Source organism: Alligator mississippiensis, chromosome 12 (genome assembly GCF_030867095.1).
Source record: "Alligator mississippiensis isolate rAllMis1 chromosome 12, rAllMis1, whole genome shotgun sequence".
NCBI lineage: Eukaryota > Metazoa > Chordata > Crocodylia > Alligatoridae > Alligator > Alligator mississippiensis.
The window spans coordinates 47,219,700-47,241,507 of NC_081835.1; the positions used below are offsets into that span (position 1 = coordinate 47,219,700).

The 21,808-nt window shown below is 47.5% G+C and overlaps 1 long non-coding RNA gene across 1 annotated transcript in view; it reads left to right on the forward strand.

Moving 5' to 3' along the window:
- Positions 1–1,601: 1,601 nt before the first annotated feature.
- The window catches only part of LOC109280269 (uncharacterized), a 98,653-nt gene continuing 78,446 nt past the window's right edge, over positions 1,602–21,808 (forward strand). The window contains exons 1-2 of the long non-coding RNA XR_002086514.2: positions 1,602–1,689; positions 6,423–6,486. This is a non-coding gene — a long non-coding RNA (uncharacterized LOC109280269). The remainder of the gene's footprint in view (positions 1,690–6,422; positions 6,487–21,808) is intronic.

Genomic DNA, 21,808 nt, shown 5'->3' on the forward strand with positions numbered 1-21,808 from the left:
ATGGATATTGGGGTTTATTATTCTGTCTAGAACTTGTGCTAACTAAAGTAAAAAATGTTTGGTTTCTGGAACCTTTATGTATATTTGCTTCCACTATCACAATGTCCCTAAATAGGTGAACTTGAAACTGAGACACCCTGAAAGGTTGGGCACAGTAAAGGATCACTGCATTGTCACCTAGTGCTCCTTGTTTTATTAACTTCTAAGGATGGAGATGTTCTTTTCAATTTCTCTCTGTGTCTCTCTCTCTGTCTCTCTCCGTGCCCTATCTGAAATACAAAAAGTCTGTTTGAAATTCCCAAAGTAGTCAAGGTTTGTTTTTCATTCTGCTTTGGAACAAACCCTAAAGCCTTTCTGATGTTTCTGTAAAACAGAATTGTACCAAAACATCTGTTACTGGATAAAAAACCTGGGCTCTTTGATTCAAGCATCTTTCCCCTTCTCCCACCCACTCTCTCAAAAATCCCCTCCAATTAACACTGATCTCAATATTTAGCAGAAGCCCATTAGTTTTGATGAAATGACTCATTTCTGCCAAAAGTATCATGGCCAGCTCAAATGATATACATAGAAACCCCAGCATTCCATCCAAACTCCTGACTGAGACCTCTAGAAGACACTGTAATACAAATAATGGCGACCATCTGCAAACACGAACAAAGGCTGAATCTAGCAAATTATGCAGAGTATGATCAGTACTAATAGAGTAACCACCAGGGTCATCCATGGGGGGCGAATTGGGGTGACTGCCCCGGGTCCCGCACTTTTGGGGGCACCGTGGAGCCAGGCCAGCTTCACCTCCAGCCACTTGCCACCCCCCACTGCTGCTGCTGCTGTATCCAGGCCCCACACAAGCTGATTTAACCCGGGCCCGCAACCCTGCTATGGTCGTCTCTGGTAACCACTTCAGGTAACACCCTGAGGAAGGTAAACATCTACAGATTTTGCAGCTCCCCTTCTCTGATCCAGTCTCTCCCTCTCTTCTACCCTCTTTTTGACCTCACCATTTTCCCTTACCTCCCAGCCATCTCACCTCCCTTATAAAGAACATTTCAGTGCATTATGGGAATACTCCCAAAAAGCATACAGCAAAATTACTGCTCATGCTCAGACCTCAGTTGCTCACCTAAGCGGCAAAAAATGTCAGATTCCCCAAGATAGTTGCTAGGATGCGTTCTCTGTATTATATTGCTCAGCATTATGCAGCCACCTGCTCACTCATCCAGGTGTACCACAAATACCAAAGTCAGCCAGCTAAGTGGAAGCCAATATCTTTTAGGGTAATGAAAAAACCCCACAAGGATTCTTCCTCACTTCAGTGCTTCAAATCTGGGGGAAGCAGACAAGTCATCCATGACAATGAAATGAGAGAGCGCAACAACATGTGGTTCAACTTGAGACCGTACGGCTTGTCAAGCGCTGGGTGGGTCATGGATGCTCTCCATACGCTAAAGGGGATGTTAGGGAATGAAAAGTCAGAATCCTACCTTCCAAGCAAGGAAGATTTGATGAGCCACTGAGGAGTCTGGATAGAGATACATGGAACTCCTCCCTCAGACCAGCCCATCCATGTGGCTTCCGCATGGTTTTATATAGAGCAGTGCTTCCCCTGGCTGACCCTCACTCCTACATTCTGCTCCCCTCTCCGAGAGCAGTTGGCGTCAGCTGGGAAATCCATACTTTGCCAAGGTAAGCAGATCATATTCAACACCTGCTTCTCCCTCTCCCTATTCTGCAATCCTCTTGCTAGGCCCATGTGAGAAAGCTTATGTAGTGGAAGATTCGTAAGTCTCTTGATTACTCTGCATTATGCAGCCAACTTAAATAGACAAACTGGCCAGCCTTGTGTACACCTCTACTAATCAGCATCACGGTTGTAACCATATACTAAGGTGTTTGGGTTCACTCAAGCAGCATGTTGTAGTACTATCTCCTTCATGAATAATAGATCCATAGCTGTCTTCCCTCCCTTTTCCTCTGGAAGCAGTTTCATGCTGTGCATACTTGGAATGTTTATCAGGTGCGTCTCTCGGAGTAGGACCACACTATCAGATTCCCCGTTTAATTTCCTCCTGTTTCAGGCACAAGCTATGTGAGAAATGGCCCCAAGAAAATCCCAGGGAGTTAATTAGCAGGGGCAGGTGCAAGGGCTACCGTTTGCATTTTTCTGGTGGCTTTATTTTCAAAAAACATTTTTATTGCTTCTGGGCACAATTGACTGGATCAAGCTGCCAGGATCTCCATTCTTCCTGAGAAATTTCAGTACCTGGATCATGAAAGTGTAGCCACAAAACAAGAATTCACATTATTTATGCTCCAGAATCAGTTCTTTGGCAAAGAAACCCACAAAAACAAAGACAGTCAAGCCCACAGAGATTCATGAGATGTTAAAGCCAGAAGGGACCACTAGAATTATCTAAAGTCCCTCATGATGTAGCCTCATAATTTACCTACTAAACCCACTGTAACACCCAGCTAGTATTTTAGCTAGATTCCACTTCTTAAGGAATCTAGACATACAAGCCTAAAAATGAGATGGCCCATGATGCATGTTCACTTGCTTCCTGTCCACATTTTCACAGGTCTGCTCTGAAAACACTATACAGCCCTGTCAAAATAGGTGTTAAGAGACTTTTCTACCTTCTTGATGTAATGTTATCACATCACAATGCTGAACCATGGCACAAAATATAATGCAGCTAGCTCTCTGTTAGTTAGCGGAATAAGCTCCGTGGGATCTATAGGCATGGAAACTTGTTTGAATTTTTATCGCTCCATGCCCTGATTCTGATCAAGTACCCATGTATTGTCGGCCTCTTGTCGGCTCAGATCAAGCATAGTCCTATGCTTGCCTGGCAAGGGAAACACCGTGACCACTGAGGTGGTCTTCCTAGTCACATTCGGGAAAGACAGCTCTCCTGGCATGGGGAGAGTACCTGCCAAGGTAATGTATAGTAAACCTCCCACTTAGCTGCTGGGGTGGGAAGGTCTCGGCTTTTTGCCCACTTTATGGAAAGGGGAAACTCCTCCCTGACTTGCTCCTGGGGCCTTATGGCTGAGGGCAAGCAAACCTCAGGAGCATCCGAACCCCAAGCCTCCGGGCTTGGGCCTGCAAGTAGGGTGCCTGTCAAAGGTTTTGGAAACATCTGAAGCCCCAGATGGGGGTGGAAGATGTTTGCCGGTAGTAGGGCCACTTATGGTTCTGGACTGACTCTCGGATTTGGGATTTGTTTTGGCTAATTTGGCTTGGAATATAGAAAAATTTAAAAATGTATTGTAGTTAAGTTACTCTTGAGTCACTTCAGTGTAAGTAAGAGGAGTGGTCGGGACAAATCCCACTATGTGGGGTAGGAATCTTTTATTTTGACAGGTTTGTTACTGTCAACCTCAGTTCAAAATGGCCACCAGCCTGATTCTCCAATCCCTGCCACATTGTCCTAAAACTACCTTGTTTTACTTTCTTGAGGAGAAGCTGGTGTTGGCAGAAGTGCTGGAGGGAAGGAATGCAGCAGCTGCTTTAGCCCAAAGGTCAGAGGCAGGTGGTGTGAACAAGAGAGGGTTAAAAACCTGCACTATAAAGGGATTGTGAGGCTAACAGTCACTGAGAAGCAGAGAAGAGACTTAGAGAAGATGATTGGGATGAAGTAAAGCCATAGTTCTTATAGATAAAAGGGGGGAAAGTAGGGCCCTCAAAGACCCCAATGCAAGAGGCCCTTGGAAAACCTCAGACACAAAGCTCGTTGCCTGGAAACTAATGATGCCCCCTGTTATTGTCAGAAACAGGAAATGGCCACAAGCGCAATAATCCGGGCCCTGCTGCTGCCACTGTCTTTTCCTCTTGACTCAGAGAGGTAGTAAGGAGGAGGGGAGTGGGGGAGAGAGGCTTTATTGTTCAGCCGGCTCCCAGGGTGTCACCATGCCCTTGGAATCAGGGGAGACTCTAAACCCACTGCTGTTTAATCTGGATGATCAGTTGCCATGACAACCAAGCAGGCCAGGCATCCTGAAGGTTAGAGGCAAACCCATATCTCAGTAAGAGGGAATGCAAGGTCAAGGTGTATATGCATATACTTATGCTCACCATATATGCCTGTGTGCTCACACACAGACATGCACACACTCGCATGTACTTGCACATGTACACAGCTACAAATATGCAAATAAATGCACATATGCACACACACACACACATGCCCTTGGGTGGGTACATGCATGAATTCCTGTGCCCAGTTCCATTGACCAACTTCCCTTGGCAGAGCATTGTAACCTGTTACAAGATAGGAACTAGCCGGGGACAGAACAGCATGAGAAAATACACAAGATACTACATGCCAAAACTGCAGTATTATGGCATCTCACAACATTTACTAGAAACAATGTGATTACACAGCCCAAATCAAGAACCACACAACGGAGTTACTAACTTGATATTACAACTATGTTATAACACACTGCATAGCAAGGAAATGATCATGACATATCAATGTGGAAGAGCTATGACAAAGGGAGTGAACATTTTGTGGAAGATCTTCCCCATTTTAAACTGATTTTCACAAAATGTAATGAAATCGCTCCTTTCACAATTAATAGAAAACACTATTAGTATTAGGATTTTTCCAATCCCTGATGATAGGCTCAGGTCCTTACATAGTACTGCAAGTTAACTGAGGCCAAATAACATTCAGAAATCTGATTCAGAAGCCAATCCCTTTCCCAAGTATCTGTAAAGACCAAATACCATAGTACTTTGTTCCCCTTGTTACAGCTAATAGCATCTCTTATGGTGTAAGAGATGCAAATTCTTTCTGTGTGAATGATCAAGCAGGAGTAGTAGCAGCACCTAACAAGGTTGCCCAACAGTTTCCATTGTAAGACCCAACTTTCAATTGCTTATATAGCCAAGCTAACTGATTTGGCTGAAGTTTTCCCTGCTCATTCTCTCCCTCATGCCAGTTTTGGAAATGTCAATAAAAACCTTTCTGCCATTTCCAGGAATGACTCCAGGCAAATATTCCTTGTTTTGCTTGTGTGTGCTGGATCTAACATTTCCAAACTTTGCTTATAAGCCACATGAACATCTATGTGATGCCCCACAATGGAAATTCTGGTGATTCCTATTGCAACTTTAATCATGTTCTTTTTGTCATGACCCAAAGGTCTGATTTTTTTTGTGTATGCTTCGTCACTAAGAATTATCCCCGTGGGTTTGCAACTTCATTGCACGGAGGAGTTCTGCTGCGCAGCGAACCCGCGTGCAAAGGAGTGTTCCCGCCACTTTGCAGCGATCTTTGCAGGGTGCATTTCCTTTGCAACACAGAAATGCACGGTGCAAAGATTTCCCGCTCGTCGTATGCAAATTTGTGCCCCGCAATTGGCTAGTTCTAAATTATTCACACGTGGCGGCTAGCGATTGGCCTGCTAGCTGTATAAGAGGCTTGAGCAGTTTCTGCCCAAGCCGAAGAGGACTCCGCATCCATCTCGTGGGGACTCTGGGTGTGCGCGGCAGGGTAATAGAAACCCTGTGTGTCGCTCAGAGGGGTTTGGCGGCCTGATCCACCGCCCACCTCTTCCCGTCTTCGAATGGAGCCTACTATAAGACGTAACGACGAGTTTAATGCGCACTTGTCCTGGACATACGGAGTTTGTCGTGTTCTGTCTGCATGGAGCCTTGCAACCTCCACGTGTGTTCGTGTTTTTTGTTGTAACCGCACCTCAAGCAAGTTCTCAGCCTACACCACGACCATCTCGGTGTAAGTAAAATAATCTTAAAATCAACCGTTACGTGTCTGTGCCTAATTCTAGCTTGGCGCCCGCCCTCTCCGACCCGGCCTGCCCGGGCTGCTGGCCACAGCCCGCGTGCAGAGCGATGAAAGCGACCCGGGGTCAGACCCGGCGCGCACACTTGTAACAGTTTTTTGGTTCAACTCCCTAGGTTTTTAAAATGGCAAAGTCACACATTCAGAAGTTAGTAAATGCCAGGATTAAGGTTGCCTGAAAAACCTTAATTTGGTCCCCTACTGTGTAGCCATTATGAGATGGTCTTTAATTACTTGATCAGCCTATTTTTTTCCCAACAGGAGCCCGTTCTCATTCAGTGTCCAGGATGGACAGTACTCAGTTAATGAGCAGCTATCTCAACATTATGTTTTCTCCTGGTTGTTCAGTGTGTGGCCTCAGGCCTTATTTACTGCACATTATTCAAACCCTGCTATGAAGACAGAATTAGCAGTTTCCTAATGGGTTGTTCTGTGGCACACATCACAATGAGTGCCGAGTATTTCACAAACATTAACCAATTCATGTTCACAACACATTTGCGAAGTGAAAGGTTGGTATGGTCCCCATTTTACAGGTGGCAGAGGCACAAGAAGATTCAGGTAAGAGATTTCCACTAAGTTTGACTCCTGTTGTTTCTTTTGCAGCTATGGGTGCCACTCAATACTTCTGCAAATCAGACATCAGGGTCTCAGCTCAGATACCGAGAAGGTCAGTGACCACCTGTAAAGTCTGCTTTAAGCAGCTTGACCAGCACTGCACAGGAGCTTTGTGGTGGAGGTAGCAGTCATAGACAGCTGTCCTAACCTTGAACCTGTCGTTTGACTTTTAATAATCCTATGTTGCATTTACTACACACCTTCCAGCATCTGCAACAAATGAGGTAAGCAGACGTGTAATAAGGCAGCTCCATACTCTGGGCAGTGGCTCAGCACAGGACAGTGCCAGCTGCTGTACTGCTGGTAGATATGGTGCAGCCATTTCCTAGCAGCAGTGGCTATCCCCTTCCTCCAAAAATGGTACCTGGGGCTACTGCCCCAGTTGCTCCCACTCAGTTCTACTACTACAGGTACCAGACAGCAGTCTTCTTAACTACACAGTCCTGATTCATAACAGATTCTGACATATGCACTGAATGAAGTAGGGGGTCTATGAAAAAAAATTTCTGCAATCATGTAATTAAAGACTGGATCATTATGTATACACAGAAGGGTACCAAATTAAGGTTTCACAGGGTAAATTAAGTCATCTCAAATTGAGATGGAAATTAGACTTGAACACCTGAAATCCCCCTGGTTTGAGTATTCTTCGTATACATTGATTAGGGGTGTGCGAACTAGGCCCTATTCGATTTGGATTCAGCCCAAATCGGGGACAGTAATTTGATTCGTTTATTCGGATCACTGTCCCCGAGTCAATTTGGCCGAATCTGAATCTAAAGATTCGATGCTGATTCGGACATAGACACAGCTTTAAAAGTTTTTTCTACACACGTCGAGGTACCAGCGCAGCTCGTGAACGCTGCGATGCTGTGGCTGATGGAGCATCCCATAGGAGCGTGGTGGGCCCCCACGTTCTTGGCAGTGAACCTGGAAGTGGACCAGAAGCACTTCTGGGTCCACAGGGGCGTGTGTGGGGCTCCCCCCAGCTTGGCAATTGGCCGAAGGGGGACCCCGGGTGACCCCCAGACCCAAAAGGCACCAGTCAGTGAGCCAGGGAGTGCGGGGGGGGGGGCCCCCAGCGTGCTCTCCGATGGACCCAGAAGTGGACTGAAAGTGCTTCTGGTACACTTCTGGGTCTGTTGCCGAGTGCACTGGGGAGCCCCCACACTCCTGTGAGATGCTCCATGCACCCCAGCATCGCAGCATTCAGGAGCCGCCCGCTACCGAGAGGTATGTAGAAAAAACATTTAAAGCTGTGTCTATGTCCAAATCGCCGAATCTCTCCGAATCAATTCGGAGGGTCCCGATTTGATTCAGAGAGATTAAAAGGTCTTCTGATTCCATTCAGATTCAGAGATTTGGCCACCGAATTGGGCCGAATCTCCACCGAATCAAATCGGGGACTGAAGCTTCACACAGCCCTAACTTTTATCATCAATGTCCTGAGCACTTCAGAGAGTAAGACAATGTCCCTACCCGGAAGAACTTAAAGTTTGGTTAAACTGCACACTGGTAAGGGAGGGAGTTGCAAAGGCAAATTATATGAAAGAAACATAATTGAACAATGAAGTTAGGCAGCTGCCTTACTAGTTGTACAAGTACATGTGAGTATGTGTGTATGTGTGCACACCTGTTATTTCTCTGGGCCTTTTCCAGAGATCAGAGCCAATTGAAGCTGATGGAAAGATTCCCAAGAAGCCTGAATCCTCTGATGAGGCAGCAGAGTTGATATAGGAGGGCAATGGCATGTTGACAGAGCTGGGGTGGAATTTGGACAAAATGAATCCAGATTACAATTTCAAACAAAAACCAGTTAAACTGATATTCTGATGGACTAAGCCTAGAAATGGTGGGGGTGGCTTCAGCTTTGGGATCAGTTAAGGCAAAAACACCAGAGTAAAGCCCAAGTGAAGACTAGCGCAACAAACTGAATGGATACACATAGCTCATTCGCTGCATTGTCTCAGTACCGGAGCCATGTGGCTTTCATTAAACTTGTTTAAACTGATCCCTTTGCCCCTCAGTCCCCAGCTGTTTCCCTAACCAAGAGGGTGTTAATCTCTCATCCCTTTAGTTCAAGGAGTCATTGTCATCTGATCAGAGCCATTGCAATGCACCCCCTTCCTGATTGTCCCTGCTTGGCAGATTTGGCTTTTGTCTGGGCAAGTGCTCTTCTGATTCATTGAATGGGCTAGGCTGTGTGCACGAGAAAAATCAAAGAGACTGAAAATGTCTCAGCTCCCAAAGGGAGAGCAGAGAGCTTCAGACAGCCAGGGGCAGATCTGTGCACTACTAGCAAGCATTGGAGGGCACCCCAGCTTCTGTGATCCCTCATCTCTACCTTCCTCCTCCTCCTTCTCTTCACTGACCAAAACATCCAAGACCCAGCTGGGTATGTCATGGTCCTGAACTGCTTTTCTGCACAGAAGACCCAGTTTGCTCTTGTCTCTTTTCATTCCTCCCTCTCCCTCTCCCTCTTCAAACTGTAAGCAAGGAGACACATCAAACCTCTGACCAGCTTCCACATATTGATAAGGGGTAGGGAAAAGGAGGTCAAATGCTGTCAGTTCTAGAGGGGTGCAAGAGAGTCTAGGATACACACCCAGTTTTTACAAACAGCTCGAGGCAGAGGGGTCTTTCCATTGGGTCCCAATGAGACTCTAAAACCACCCCCATGCTCAGTGCAGGGAACATCATGGGAAAGTCAGAGTTCACCAACTCATAACACCCCTCACCTTGATCTAATCTGAGCCAAGAATTGTTCAAACAAGAGCTTTCAAGACAGCTGCCAGGTTAGTCAGCAGTGGGGTCTGAACCACTGGCCTCTAGACCTGAAAGCACAAATCAGAACAGCAGTAATCCTCAGCCTTCACTGGCCCACAAACACCAGCCAGCAAGTAATTCTTTGTGAGACAATATCCTACATTGTTCTCTCTGTCAGTTTGAACTTAAAGTTTCCAGTGGCTATGAGTTGTTGACCATTACTCTGTTGCATGGGCAACAGATCCAGGCCCTGAGGCAATGGGTTGGAACAGATTTAAATCCTGTGGGACAGCCATGTACATTAACATGGATGTGGATCCATGGGTTACACTCAAGAGAAAGCCAAAGCAGTGGAAGGAGCTGAGAGAGGTCTAGCAGCTGCACTTCCTGGAGGGAGTAAATCACTTTGGCAGGGGTCGGACAGCATTCAGGTGCGATATACATCTACACTGCCTGGGTGAATCTGGTGCCTCTCCAAACCATAATAACATCTCCCCTTGAGAAGTTGACACCCCGTCCCACTCTCCAACTGCTTCTTTGCCACATCCCTTATTTGCACCATCTTCCAAGGTAGAAGCTCAAAATGTGTGGTTTTAAATGTACGCTGCTGCCTCCATCCCATCCATTCTGCTTCCTCAGAAGGCACTGAGGAGATCCCCTCCTCCTTTTCTTGTCTCTGGTGATCTCTGTCTTGACACATCTCTGAGGATAAGATGATTGCCCAGCAAGGGCCCTCCTGATCCTCTGTCATTAGGGGGCTAAGACTCTTCAGGACAGGCCAGCAGCTGGAAGATTAGAGTAGGCACCTGGCTACCTCACAAAAGGGCTGAAAGAGGCAGAGGGAGAAGGACTCTGGACTCCCTAAGAAAAGAGGAAAAAGGGGGAAGGAGAAGTCGATACCACGGAGTGATGGGGAGGGCTTGGAAAGGAGCAGGTGTTATATGATGGGGTCAACAGGGAGGGATCAGGTGCTGTATAATGGAGAGGTTGAATAGACCCCATTAAAGCTTCATGCTGATGCTCTAACCATCTGGAACTGGGCCAGCCATTTTCTCCTCACCCTGAGGAGCGATTACAGAGGACACGTTGCTCTCTGTGCACGTGTAATTAGACCATTGTGCTGCACCCGAGGCTGGGACCCCTACGCTGGATGAGTTCGCTTCCCTTGCCTCACCTGCCCTGCTGGGAACACCGCAAGCCAGAGGAGAGCCCGCAGCACAGCCTCTGCCTGCCCTTGAAACCCTGTCTTGTGGTAGAAATAAATTGCCTCAGATTCCTGTAACTCAGGCAGAAAACCCAGGCCCCTTGCTGATAAAAACAGCCGGCCTGGACAGCATTGCCATGGCAACCTGCACTTTTTTCCCCCCTCCCTTTGTTCAGCTGCGGACCCAGACTTTTGTGCCCAGTCATAATGGGGCCAGGCTGTTGGGATGTTTGAGGGGTGAGGTGAGAGGAATTTCATTCAGCCGTGTCTTGCTTGGCCTGTCTCCTTCCGAAAGTTGAGAGCATGGAATGTTATTGACCGCGGCCCCCCGCAGGGAAGGAGCCATTCAAGACAGCACTAGACCGGAGGGTGAAGAAAAGGCATTCCTGGCCCCCTCCCTCATGCTCTCTCTCTCTCACACACACACACCCTTTTATTTCCTTATCTCATTTTCTGTAACTTCTCTCCCCACAGCAGCTCTTACCGAACACAACAAAACCCTTCAGAGTTTTACCTCATGCTCACCGGCCTTGAGCTGAGATGTATTAAGTCGCCAGAGAGTGTTGCCCTATGGTGGCACCTTCCACTGGAGCATCTCAGAGGGTTTCACAGACATTTAAGCCCCTGACACTTGCCAAGCCCTGAAAAGACCAGAGAGCCGTGGGGGCTCAACTTCTCCAAAACCCTGAAGAATTTCTGTTGGGCTCCCCATCCCCTCCCACTCACTCTTCCATACTAAAACCAATTAGTAGATTTGTGTGCTCTTGGTCAAGTCAGCCAAAAAGCCTCAAAAGAACAGACAAACAGAACCAGAAATACAGTGGCTGGTATTTTAAAGGAACTTAACAAAAGAGGCACCCAAATCAAGCAAAGGAAACATCTGGGCTGAGACGACAGGACGATTTCCCCAAATATTGGGCTCTTTCAATGAAGGTTGTTCTGTTTTGTTTTGTTTTGTTTTTATCCTCACCAAAGTAATCAATTAAATCTATATTCCTCCAGTCATTTTCACTTCAGCTGAACAAAGACAATGAGCAATTTTCAAAGACCTACCAGGATGGGGGTGGGCAAGATGACCTCTGGTAATGGATTCCTTCTTCCTGCCCAACATCTTATTATTCCCTCCCTATTCCAGCAATGCATTTGACACCAAGCATGTATACCCACCCATGGGCAGCAAACTGCTCCCTGACTAGATAACTTCCAAGTTGGCTGTGTGCTATGTAGGGGACAGCCCCTAGCCCAGTGAACAGGATAGACTTGCTATTAATGCCAGGATGCACACAACTCTACCGGGGTACTAGGATGGATATGGGACTTCAAAATGAGGAAGGAAACTCTTCTGTATTGATATAGTGATTGTGCCCTGAAATGGCAACAGTGGACCCTCAGGACAGGGCCCCACACAACATTGTGCCTTTCCATGTTAGCCATGTTGTACCATGGTCCCCCCCCCCCCACAAAAAAAAACTTCCCCATCATTACAGCTTTCTAGTGGAAGTGCTGGTGTTGAGCAGCCACTAGCATTTTGGTTACCATGTTTCATAGTTTCATAGATGTTAGGATCAGAAGGGAGCTATTAGTTCATCAAGTCTGACCCCCTGCCCTGGGCAGGAGTGAGTGCTGGGGTCAGATGACCCCAGCCAGGTGTCTGTCCAATTTCCTTTTAAATACCTCCAAAGAAGGTGACAGCACCACCCTACTGTTATTCAACTCTACTCAGACAGTACAGTGGACATGTGTTAGCAATATTGTTACCAGCTGGTGCTAGCATTGGCAGAGCTGTGTTAGTTGTAGCATTGATAAAAGATAAAAAGATAAGTGTAGATCAGGCTTGTCCAACATACAGCCAAGGCATTTTCTGTGGCCCATGGTGCTGCGACATGAGTTGATTGGTAACTGGGAACAGAGCAGCTCAGCAGCCAGGCCTGCAGTAGTGTCTCCCTTCCCTGTCCCAAGACAGACAGAGTCAGTCCCACAGCACCCATGGCACGAGTTTTGCTTGTCCGCAGCTTGAGGGGCAGTTCCCCCCAAACCCCTGCACCGACCTTCTTGAAACTTGGCAGGCTTTGTGGCCTCAGTAAGAGCTACCAGCCCTGCCGTTTTGACCCCCCTGTGGTGTAACACACAGCCCTGACATGAGTTTAGCTTTCATGAATTTGGGGTACAGTTCCCCCCAAACCCCTGCACTGATCGTCTTGAAGCTTGGCAAGTTTCATGCTCTCAGCAGAAGCTACCATCCCTGCAAGTTTTGTCCAAATTGGACAAAAAACAACAAAGTTACAGATATTTCATTGATTCCCCCACTATACCCTATGGCTGGATTTCTGATGCGGCTCCGAAGCTTCAGAGTCACTTCGGCCGGATCAAGGCACAAACCCGGTCTGGAGCTCCGGATCGGATCATGGCCGTCAGAAGCGGCCGGATCCGAAGCCGGATCAGATCACTGCCAACTTGCACAGGCCTAGTAGATAAGACCATGGAGCTTTTTCAGTTGAGTCCATATCTGGAGCACATTCAATAAAAGCGCTACACTCTGGCATCTTTTAGACTTGAAATACAGAAGTTGCTTTGGGCTGTGTTAGCTGTAAAGCATTAAATACAACCTCAAAGCACCGTAGGAATCACGTGGAAGCAAAACCCATGCTAGAACTAGTGGAACAAAAGCAACAGTACAAGGGAGATATGCATTTCAGCCCCTTTCCCTGCTCTAGTCTTGGCAAATTATGTCCAAATGCCTTTCAAAGCAGCTCCTCCAATTCTATATTCAAGTTTCTGAAAGCAACTCCCAAGTAAGCATTGAAATACTAAGCCAAGCTGAAATTGCTACTTTTACTATATTCCTTAGCATTCAAGGGTGGACCAGGTATTGCTAGGATATTAGCACTAGCAATTCTTGGGTATCTGTCATAGGATCCACTCCTAATTTAGAAATGTCAGAGCAGGTTTAGAAAAGCAGACTGACTGAGGCCACAAGGGTGAAAGGCCCATCGTACAAGGAGTTCCAAAGACAGGGCAAGCAGAGAAAACTTATTTAAGGAGATGAATGGGAACATGGACCCAGAATGAGCATATAGGTTCAGAGAGAAGTCACTGTTGAAAGGCACAGCAGGGATCTTGGAAAAGGCATGAAAAAGAAGACCAGTTCATGAAGAACAAGGAAGGGATGCAAAGATATATAAGGGACAAGGAGATGCAAAAGGCAATTCCATTGGGAGATATTTACCATGTTTTTTTTCCCTAAGGGCACAATTAAAGCTGACAGCTGGTTTAATCCAACTAGTTCCTACAACTCTGTACTAGTTACCCAACACCATGAAACCAATCAAAACAACAGTAGTTATTGGACTACTCGCTACTTTCCAGCTCCCTCAGTTTTCCCCCAGGGCCCATACTCCTCCACTCAAGTGTTTCCAAACAAGATATTCTCTTCTCAGGATATGGAGTATCTCTCTATTGCACTTGCACATATATTTTTGATAGTGCAGCTGGCAGGCAAACTTGCCAGACTGTTCTTCTTTGTAAATCTCCCTTCTTTAATGTCAACACAATCAATTTACTCCTCCATAAGCCCCCTCACAAGAGCATAAATTCATTCAGAATACAGTTCCACCACCTGAAAAGCTCAATCCCACAATCCTTCACTCCTCCATAAGCTTCCTTGCCATACAAATAAAGACAGCTGGATAATTTCTAAAGGTTGCTTTTAAATACATAGTTAAGTAAGTGGTGGCTACTTTTTTTATTTCACACCCTGAAAGCGTGCCCATAACATGCTGCACAAACTAAACATGCCAACTACAGGCGGAGCCAACAGCTGCAACCACTTGTCTGTCCGGCTGTGCTTAGGCTAATGCCAGTCCAGCTGCCTCAGCACTCCACTATTAATTGGGAACTTCGCTTTGCCTTCACATACTTTGTGCAAAATGCAGCAGGTGGATTGTGCCCTCATTAGCTGCTGAGCCGACTTTGGAAGCAAAATGAGGCATCTGTGGATCTGCAGTCTCCCAAGCACACACTACTGCACCACCATCCTACATCTGTTTGTCTCTCCAAGTTTGGATGGTCAAGATGAAGTTGTGTTCTCCAGGGCAGAAGTGTGCACCAGCCAGAACCACAGCAGGGCTAGAAACACCCAATGACAGCATTGTTCAATGTGCTTAAAGTACCCATCTGCCTGCTCACAAGAAGTTAGCAACATACAATCCATCTGTGTGTCACACACTCATTCACTGTACACTGTAACAAACCTGACATGGTGAGCTAGTTTGGATTGCCCCTGTCCATTAAGATGTTCCCAGGTTTGTTGGAGAGGCAACACAGGCCAGGATTCAGAAAGGGCCCATAGGTCACCATTTAGCTGCCTCACATATTTAAAATCCTGGCTAATCCAGGACACTGTGTTCCAGCTAATGCACTGCATTACAGCAGCACCCTTCATAGAATTTGTCACCCCCAACTGGGGCCCAAATAACTGATATGTATGCAGAAGACCCAGCTTCCAAGTGACCCAAGATATTTACACAGCCCCTGTGATTCTACAGCCAAGGAACAAAGTTTCTCACAATGTGTTTTCCTTCTATTTTCCAGCTAGGAAATTATGGAAGAGGGGGAGAGGTACCTTGCTCAGTGTCAGAGAGGGCATCTGCAGAACAAGGAATTGAACCCAGGTCCTGTAAGCTCCAAGTCTAGGTCTAAATCACTGAATCATCTCTAAGACAGCTAATATGAAAAGGCACAGTGTTGTAGCCCTGTCCTGAGGGCCCAGTGTTGCCATTTCAGGGCACAATCACCGCATCAGTACAGAAGAGTTTCCTTCCTCATTTTGAAATCCTATATGCATCCTAGTAACCCGGTAGAGTTGTGTGCATCCTGGCATTGATAGCAAGTCTATCCTGTTCACTGGGTTAGGGGCTGTCCCCTACATAGCACACAGCCAACTTGGAAGTTATCTAGTAGTTAGGGAGGAATTTGTACTATGAATGTCAAATATGGCTATGGCCTCAACTGTCCAGCTCAATGGTTGGCTGGAACTCCCTCCACACTTTCATTATAGCCATTTCAAGGCACCTCATGACTGGAGGAGCAAAAGCATTGGCCTCCCTTTTTAGAGGAGGAACAAAAAGCTGTACTGCCACCAGGGGATGTACAAGGAGCTGCCCCTCTTCCATTTTCTTAAAGCTATAATTTCAAGAAGCCAAGACATATTTTTTTAGGGCAGGCAGAGATGTAACTATTAGGCCTGTGCAAAGCAGCTAGTACAGGGGTGGGCAAAATATGGCGTGCGGGCCGGATGTGGCCTGCCAAGCACTTCCCTCTGGCCCATGGAGTCCCTTCAAAACCCACGTAATGGTGGCTGCCTCTTTAAAAGCCTCCAGCACCACCAGCCACCGGCTACAGCACCTCAGGCTGTTTCCTTGGGTTCTGGTTGCGAGGCAACCGACCCTGCCCTCAGCCTGCCCCAGCTGGCCTCACCCCAGCCCGGCTCAGGCCACGTTTGCAGCTTGAGAGGGGCGGGGGGGCTGGGCCAGAACCTGGTGGCGCCGGTGAGGGGAAACAGTGTCTGGGTCGGGTTCTGCTTTGCTCCATGGGACTGGAAAGCGCCCCGCCCTGCAGGTAAGCCCAGGAAAGCAGCTGCTGGGCAGGCTTTCCCCGTGCCATGCTGCTCGAGCTGTGCAGGGTCGGGCTGGGCCGGCACTGGGGAGGGGAGGCAGCAGCTGGGCCGCAGCTCCGGCCCAGCCAGCACCAGGGAGGAGAGGTGGCAGCGAAGCCATGTGCTGCTCAGGGCAGGATGAGCCCGGCCGGAGTGGCAGGGGCTCAGCTGCATTTTCCCCCTACCTGTACTGGTCAGTCCTGAGTGGCACATGGCTCCGCTGCTGCTTCTGCTGGCTGGTGCAGACCCCGCCGGGCTCACCCCATCCCCAGCAGGACTTGGGAAGCTGGCTTCAGCCGCATGCTGCTCTGGATGGGATAGACCCGGCCAGGTCTGCACCGGCCAGGAAAGGCGGCATGCAGCTTAAGTCGGCTCCTCACGTGCTGCTGGGGATGGGAGGAGCCCGGCCAGGTCTGCACTGGCTGGCAGAAGCGGCAGCGGAGCTGTGTGCTGCTCAGGACTGACTGGTGCAGGCAGAGGGAAAGTGCAGCTAAGCCCCTGCTGCTCCAGCCAGGCTCGTCCCATCCCAAGTGGCACACGGCTCTGCTGCCACTTCTCCTGGCCGGTGCAGACCTGGCCAGGCTCCTCCCATCCCCAGGAGCACATGAGGAGCCGACTTCAGCTGCATGCCGCCTTTCCTGGCCGGTGCAGACCCAGCCAGGCTTCTCCTATCCGGAGCAGCATGCAGCTGAAGCCTGCTTCCCAGGTGCTGCTGGGGACAGAGCGAGCCCAACTGGGTCAGCACTGGCTAGCAGAAGCGGTGGCAAAGCCTCCTCCTTTTGGGACCAGCTGGCACAGGTAGGGGGAAAGTTATGGGGGAGGTCTGATGCCCCTGAACCCCCACTGCTGGGGCAGGATGTTAGAGGGGTCACAACCCCTTGCTATCTGGTAAATTGTGCAAGGGGAGGGACTTCAGGTGGCAAAGGTCAGGGGGCGGGGCTTCTGGTGGCAAGGGTCAGGGGCGGGACGTCCGGTCCCAAGATGGTGACCAGGGGGTGGGGCAACTGAAGGAGCGGGGCTACCCATGAGGCCCTCGACAGCTCGCCAAAACTCATCAAGTGGCCCTCTGCCCAAAATAATTGCCTGCCCCGGGTTAGTATCAGCTTTGGATTTGGCCGGTTCAGGGGACAGTGATTCGATTTTGTGATTCAAATCACTGTCCCAATTTGATTCGGCCAAATCTGATTTGGAGATTTGGCAGCAGCCGAATCTCTGAATCAGCCAGGTCGGGCCCATCCCCCGCCCCTCTCCCAGCCCAGCAAAGGCTGCCTGCCGGCCCCAGCTCCCAGCACTTGGGGGAAAAAAAGCCCCGGCTCAGCAGGTGCTGCCAGGTGGGGGGCGATCCCCACTGCCCCCCACTGTCCCATGCTGCATGGGGTGCTCTGCACAAGCTCCCGAACCCCTCCCACATACACTCCCCCAGCCCCAGAATGGGTGCCCTGCATGGGCCAGCTCTGGCCCTTTAAGAAAAAAAAAAACCTGAAGAAACCCCGAGACACGCCCTCCTGCTGGTGGGGGAGGGGTGATCCCTGCTGCCCCCACTGCCCCACAGCATGTGGGGGGCTCTGCACAAGCCCCCAAAGCCCCGAGGCTACATCAGGAGTGGTGAGTCCCAGGCTTTTCCTTGGCTTTTTTTTTTCTTAAAGGACCAGAGCTCTGACAGGTGGGGCAGCCGAGGGAGCAGGGGGAGGGGCCCAGGGGGCTTGTGCAGAGCCCCCCATGCAGTGGGGGGCAGTGGGGATCCCCCCCCCGGCAGCATCCAGTGAGCACCGGGGTTTTCTTTAAAGTACCGGGAGCTGGGGTGGGCAGGGGCAGCCATGGGGGGGGGGGCCTGGGGGAGCAGGGGAAAGTGGGGGGGCTGGCAGGGGTCCCCCCATGGTTCCCTCCCCTGCCCCTATTACTTACCAGCTCAGAGTGGCTGCAGCTCCCTGCTGCAGCCACCTGGAACTGCCCGACTCATCAAAGCTCTTCGAATCTTTGCCAAAGATTCGGAGATCTTTGAATCAATTTGGACCTTTAAATTGGTCCCCTGATTCGATTCAGATTCAGAGATTCGGCCACTGAATCGGGCTGAATCTCCTTCGAATCAAATCACCACAGAAGCTTCGCACAGCCCTAGTAACTAATACGTTTTGTGCCTGGGCAAAACTCCCCTGTATGCAGAGTGCTGCCGAATGCTGGAGAGCGTGGGCAGAAGTGGGGCCAGGAAGAAGAGTGGTCTGACCTGCCCCAGATGTTCCCTCCACCAGTTCCTATTATAAGGTACTGTGGGGCTGCTGCAAAGAATGGGGGGGGTATCATTCTGGTGCCTCCTCTAAGTTTGCATCCAGGACTGGTACCCATTCCCCTCCCCCCTACTTACACTTGGGAGGCCAGGGATCAGCAACATTTTGCAGGAGAGGGGCTCTTTAATGGAGCTCAGGCAAAGCTGCTGCAGCTTCTCCCCACCACCTGGGCAAAGTCCCCTGCCACAAAAATGCTGCTGAATCCCTACCTCATGAAAATGCCATAAAAACCTGTCCCTCTGGGCCATAAATTGCTAACTCCTGCTCTAAGCCAGTGCTACACAACTGAAGTGCTTTTGGCATGGATGTAGGGTAGAACAGTAATAGGGACAAACCCAAAGCATTATGGGTGCTGAGGGCCCACTGTACCACTGTAGGACTTGTCTAGAGAGTCTCCTTTCCTGTTCCTAACCTACAGCTACAGTGACTTGCTAACCAAACACAGGTTATAAATCCCTGCCAGTACATCCTGATCCCGAGCCACCACTGCATATTATACCTCCAATTCTTATTTCCAAGCTTCCCATTTCTCTTCAGTTTGTGGCATTCTACTGAGTGCCATGGGGTCTGTAGGAGGTACTGGAGGCAGCTATATACACCACCCTTCTGCAAAGGGCTGCTAGCCCTTGACATTTGCTGATTTCAGGACCAGAAAGGTAAGCAGAAGGAAGCGAGACACAGACTTTGCAGAGGAGCAATATTAGAAGTTCTACTGTTAACTTCTCAAATTAAAAAAGATTAGAAAGCACAAGTTAAAATTCTTCCTTAGGACACCCTACCTGGTGGGAAAACCAGGACCATTTCCCTTATCTGCCTCCCAATTAGCACAGCCTAAATCATTCCAGCTTTGTGTTACCAAAAACAAAAGCAGGTCCCTCCACAACCTTTTAAACAAGCAGCATAAGAAACATAGGACTCCCTCTTTACAGCAATTCCTCTCTTCTTCCAGAGTAGATTGTTCAGAATATTAGGGAAGGAAGACAAAGAGTCGAAGACAAAGACAGGACCAGTGGATGAAATGTTCTATGACAGCACAATACTTGAAGCACCTGATACTTCACAGATTGATGCTCTGATGCATGCCACAGCCAGTGGAAAATTTCATGACAAGTTGGGACAGGACTTCAGTTACTGCAATGCAGTCCCTTATCATTTGGGCCAAAGGATAGTTTCTCATTAACTATTAGCAAGACAGTGCTTCTGAACTTCAGCACAACTGATCTCATCCAGAGGGAAAACATTAGCCAGTTCATTACAACATTAAGCATCTTTTAAGACTTTTGTGCAGTTAGAACTCCCATTGAGTTCACTGAATTTTTCGTGTGTAAGGAATGTAAAACGAGGCTGTATGCAGCCTGAATGAAAGGAAGGTAAAGGGTGCAAACACAGCCACAGCCAATTTGTTTTTAAAAATCTGAAAAGAACAGAGTATTTTGCAGCCTCCCTCCAGTTTTACTGCCAACTAATCTAAGGAACCAACCAACATTTTGTATGCACATCATTCAAAGACTTCTGCAAAGGAATATTTGACAGGGATCATTTCAGAGAGAGGTGCTGGATATATCTTGAATTTTCAAATCAACATACAAAAATCCACCCTCTGATCCTGTTTCCTACGCTGTGTCATAATATTGCCCTCCAAGAAAGTCTCATCTGCCCATCCAATTAGTGAAAGAGTATTACCTATGTTTCCAATGAGACAATAGACAATTAAGTTACCATTTCATTTGGCTATAATAAGATTCTTGTTTTCTATCCTAAACCTTTTTGTGGGGTTGCAGTTTACTGCTAGCACAATACTGCTAGCTGTATTTTATTCTCCCCCCACAAACATGTATACACTTCAGTGGTGGATTAAATGATTTATAAATGCTTCTAGGTTTATAAGCATAAGATCATTATCATTATTAATGAAGTTTAGTTACCTCACTGCAGCAAAACAGCCTGAGAAGTTCCTAGATTTGCTTTTCTGTGTGAAGACCAGAGATAAAAATTTAGAGAAGATCAAACAAATGAAAAATACATCAAGACAAACCATAAATGATGTCAACTTTTCAGCAAATTACACACTTTGCATTTGGTGTCAGCAATATTTTTTGATCCTAGAGGATTTTATAATGCATCATCCCTGAATTGTACTTCTTGTTAGGCTGCAATTTTATCTTAGAAGGGTTATATTGACTCAAATTTTGCTATTATAGTTAATAATGGCAGCAAATTACTTTTATTTTTTTTTTAATGGCCTTGTACTATAGACTGCATATTGTTTAGCTTCCAGAGCCATCCGTCAAGGACTGTTCATAACAACCTCTGATAAATCCTATTATTTTGACTGCATATTTCCATAGCATCGAAATCAACAGATGATGATACACAGAGGGTTGCCATAAACATTTATTGCAACACTCCACAAACCTCAGCCTTTAATTTCAAATGGTTTTATGTTGATCAGCATTTTGAGTGGCAGCTTGTTTTTATCATTACTATTGTATACAAACAGCACATGCAGGAGAGCAGCTGAACTATAGCTAGGGCACTGGTCTTTGCTCGTTAGAGGTATTTTAAGATATGATCTCGTAGCTCATGAAGATGAATGGCTTTTCCAAACCTGAGCTAGCACTGTACCCTTTTGAAACGGAATGTGTTTACACTGCATTGGGTGCCTAAGCATTTTAAGGGAAGGGGGAATATTTGTAAAATCATATACCCATCTTAGTGCTTTAGGGGAGATTCACAACTTAAACACCTCATCAGTTTGATGGCAAGAGCCAGCAATTAGACAATCTCATACCAGCAGAACTAATGCTTCAATGAGAGAGATGCTCTTCTAGTCAGCTCCCCTCAGGCAAAGACACAAGCAAACAGATGGGCCTTGTACAGAGCCCTGAAGGTCAGAGCAGAGTAGATCCAGGCTCTGTTGGTCCAGATGAGGGATGGTTTATTATCTGTATTACAATGGTGATCAGAGGTCCCTAACCAGATCAGAACTTAACCATGTTAGGTGCTATAATATTGTATAATTTCTGCTCCAGAGTGTTTATAGATGAACACTATCTTGAGGTCCAGGGAATTATAATGGTCAGATCACTTACATAGGAAGTCCATGGTAGAACTGGGAAATTAGCTCAGATTTCCCAAGTGTTAGTCCAGGGTTTTACCAAAGAGGCTGTCCTACTCCTCCCACTCCTCCAAATTTTCAAGACAACTTAAAACCCTGTACTAAAGTGCCACCAAGTTTAGATTTAAAACTTTCAGGAGCATCTTCACCGAATTCTTGAGCTACCATATTGGTGCACAGAGGGATATCTGGAGCACTTAAGAATATTATGGGCTAAAACCAACATCTTTTTGCTTTCAAAACAAAGAGGGAGCCAGTGTAGCTTACAGAGAAAAAAATGTAAAATGGAGTCTATCAGCAACATGAATTCTGTGCTACCATATTCTGCACCTGTTAAAGTTCCAAGTG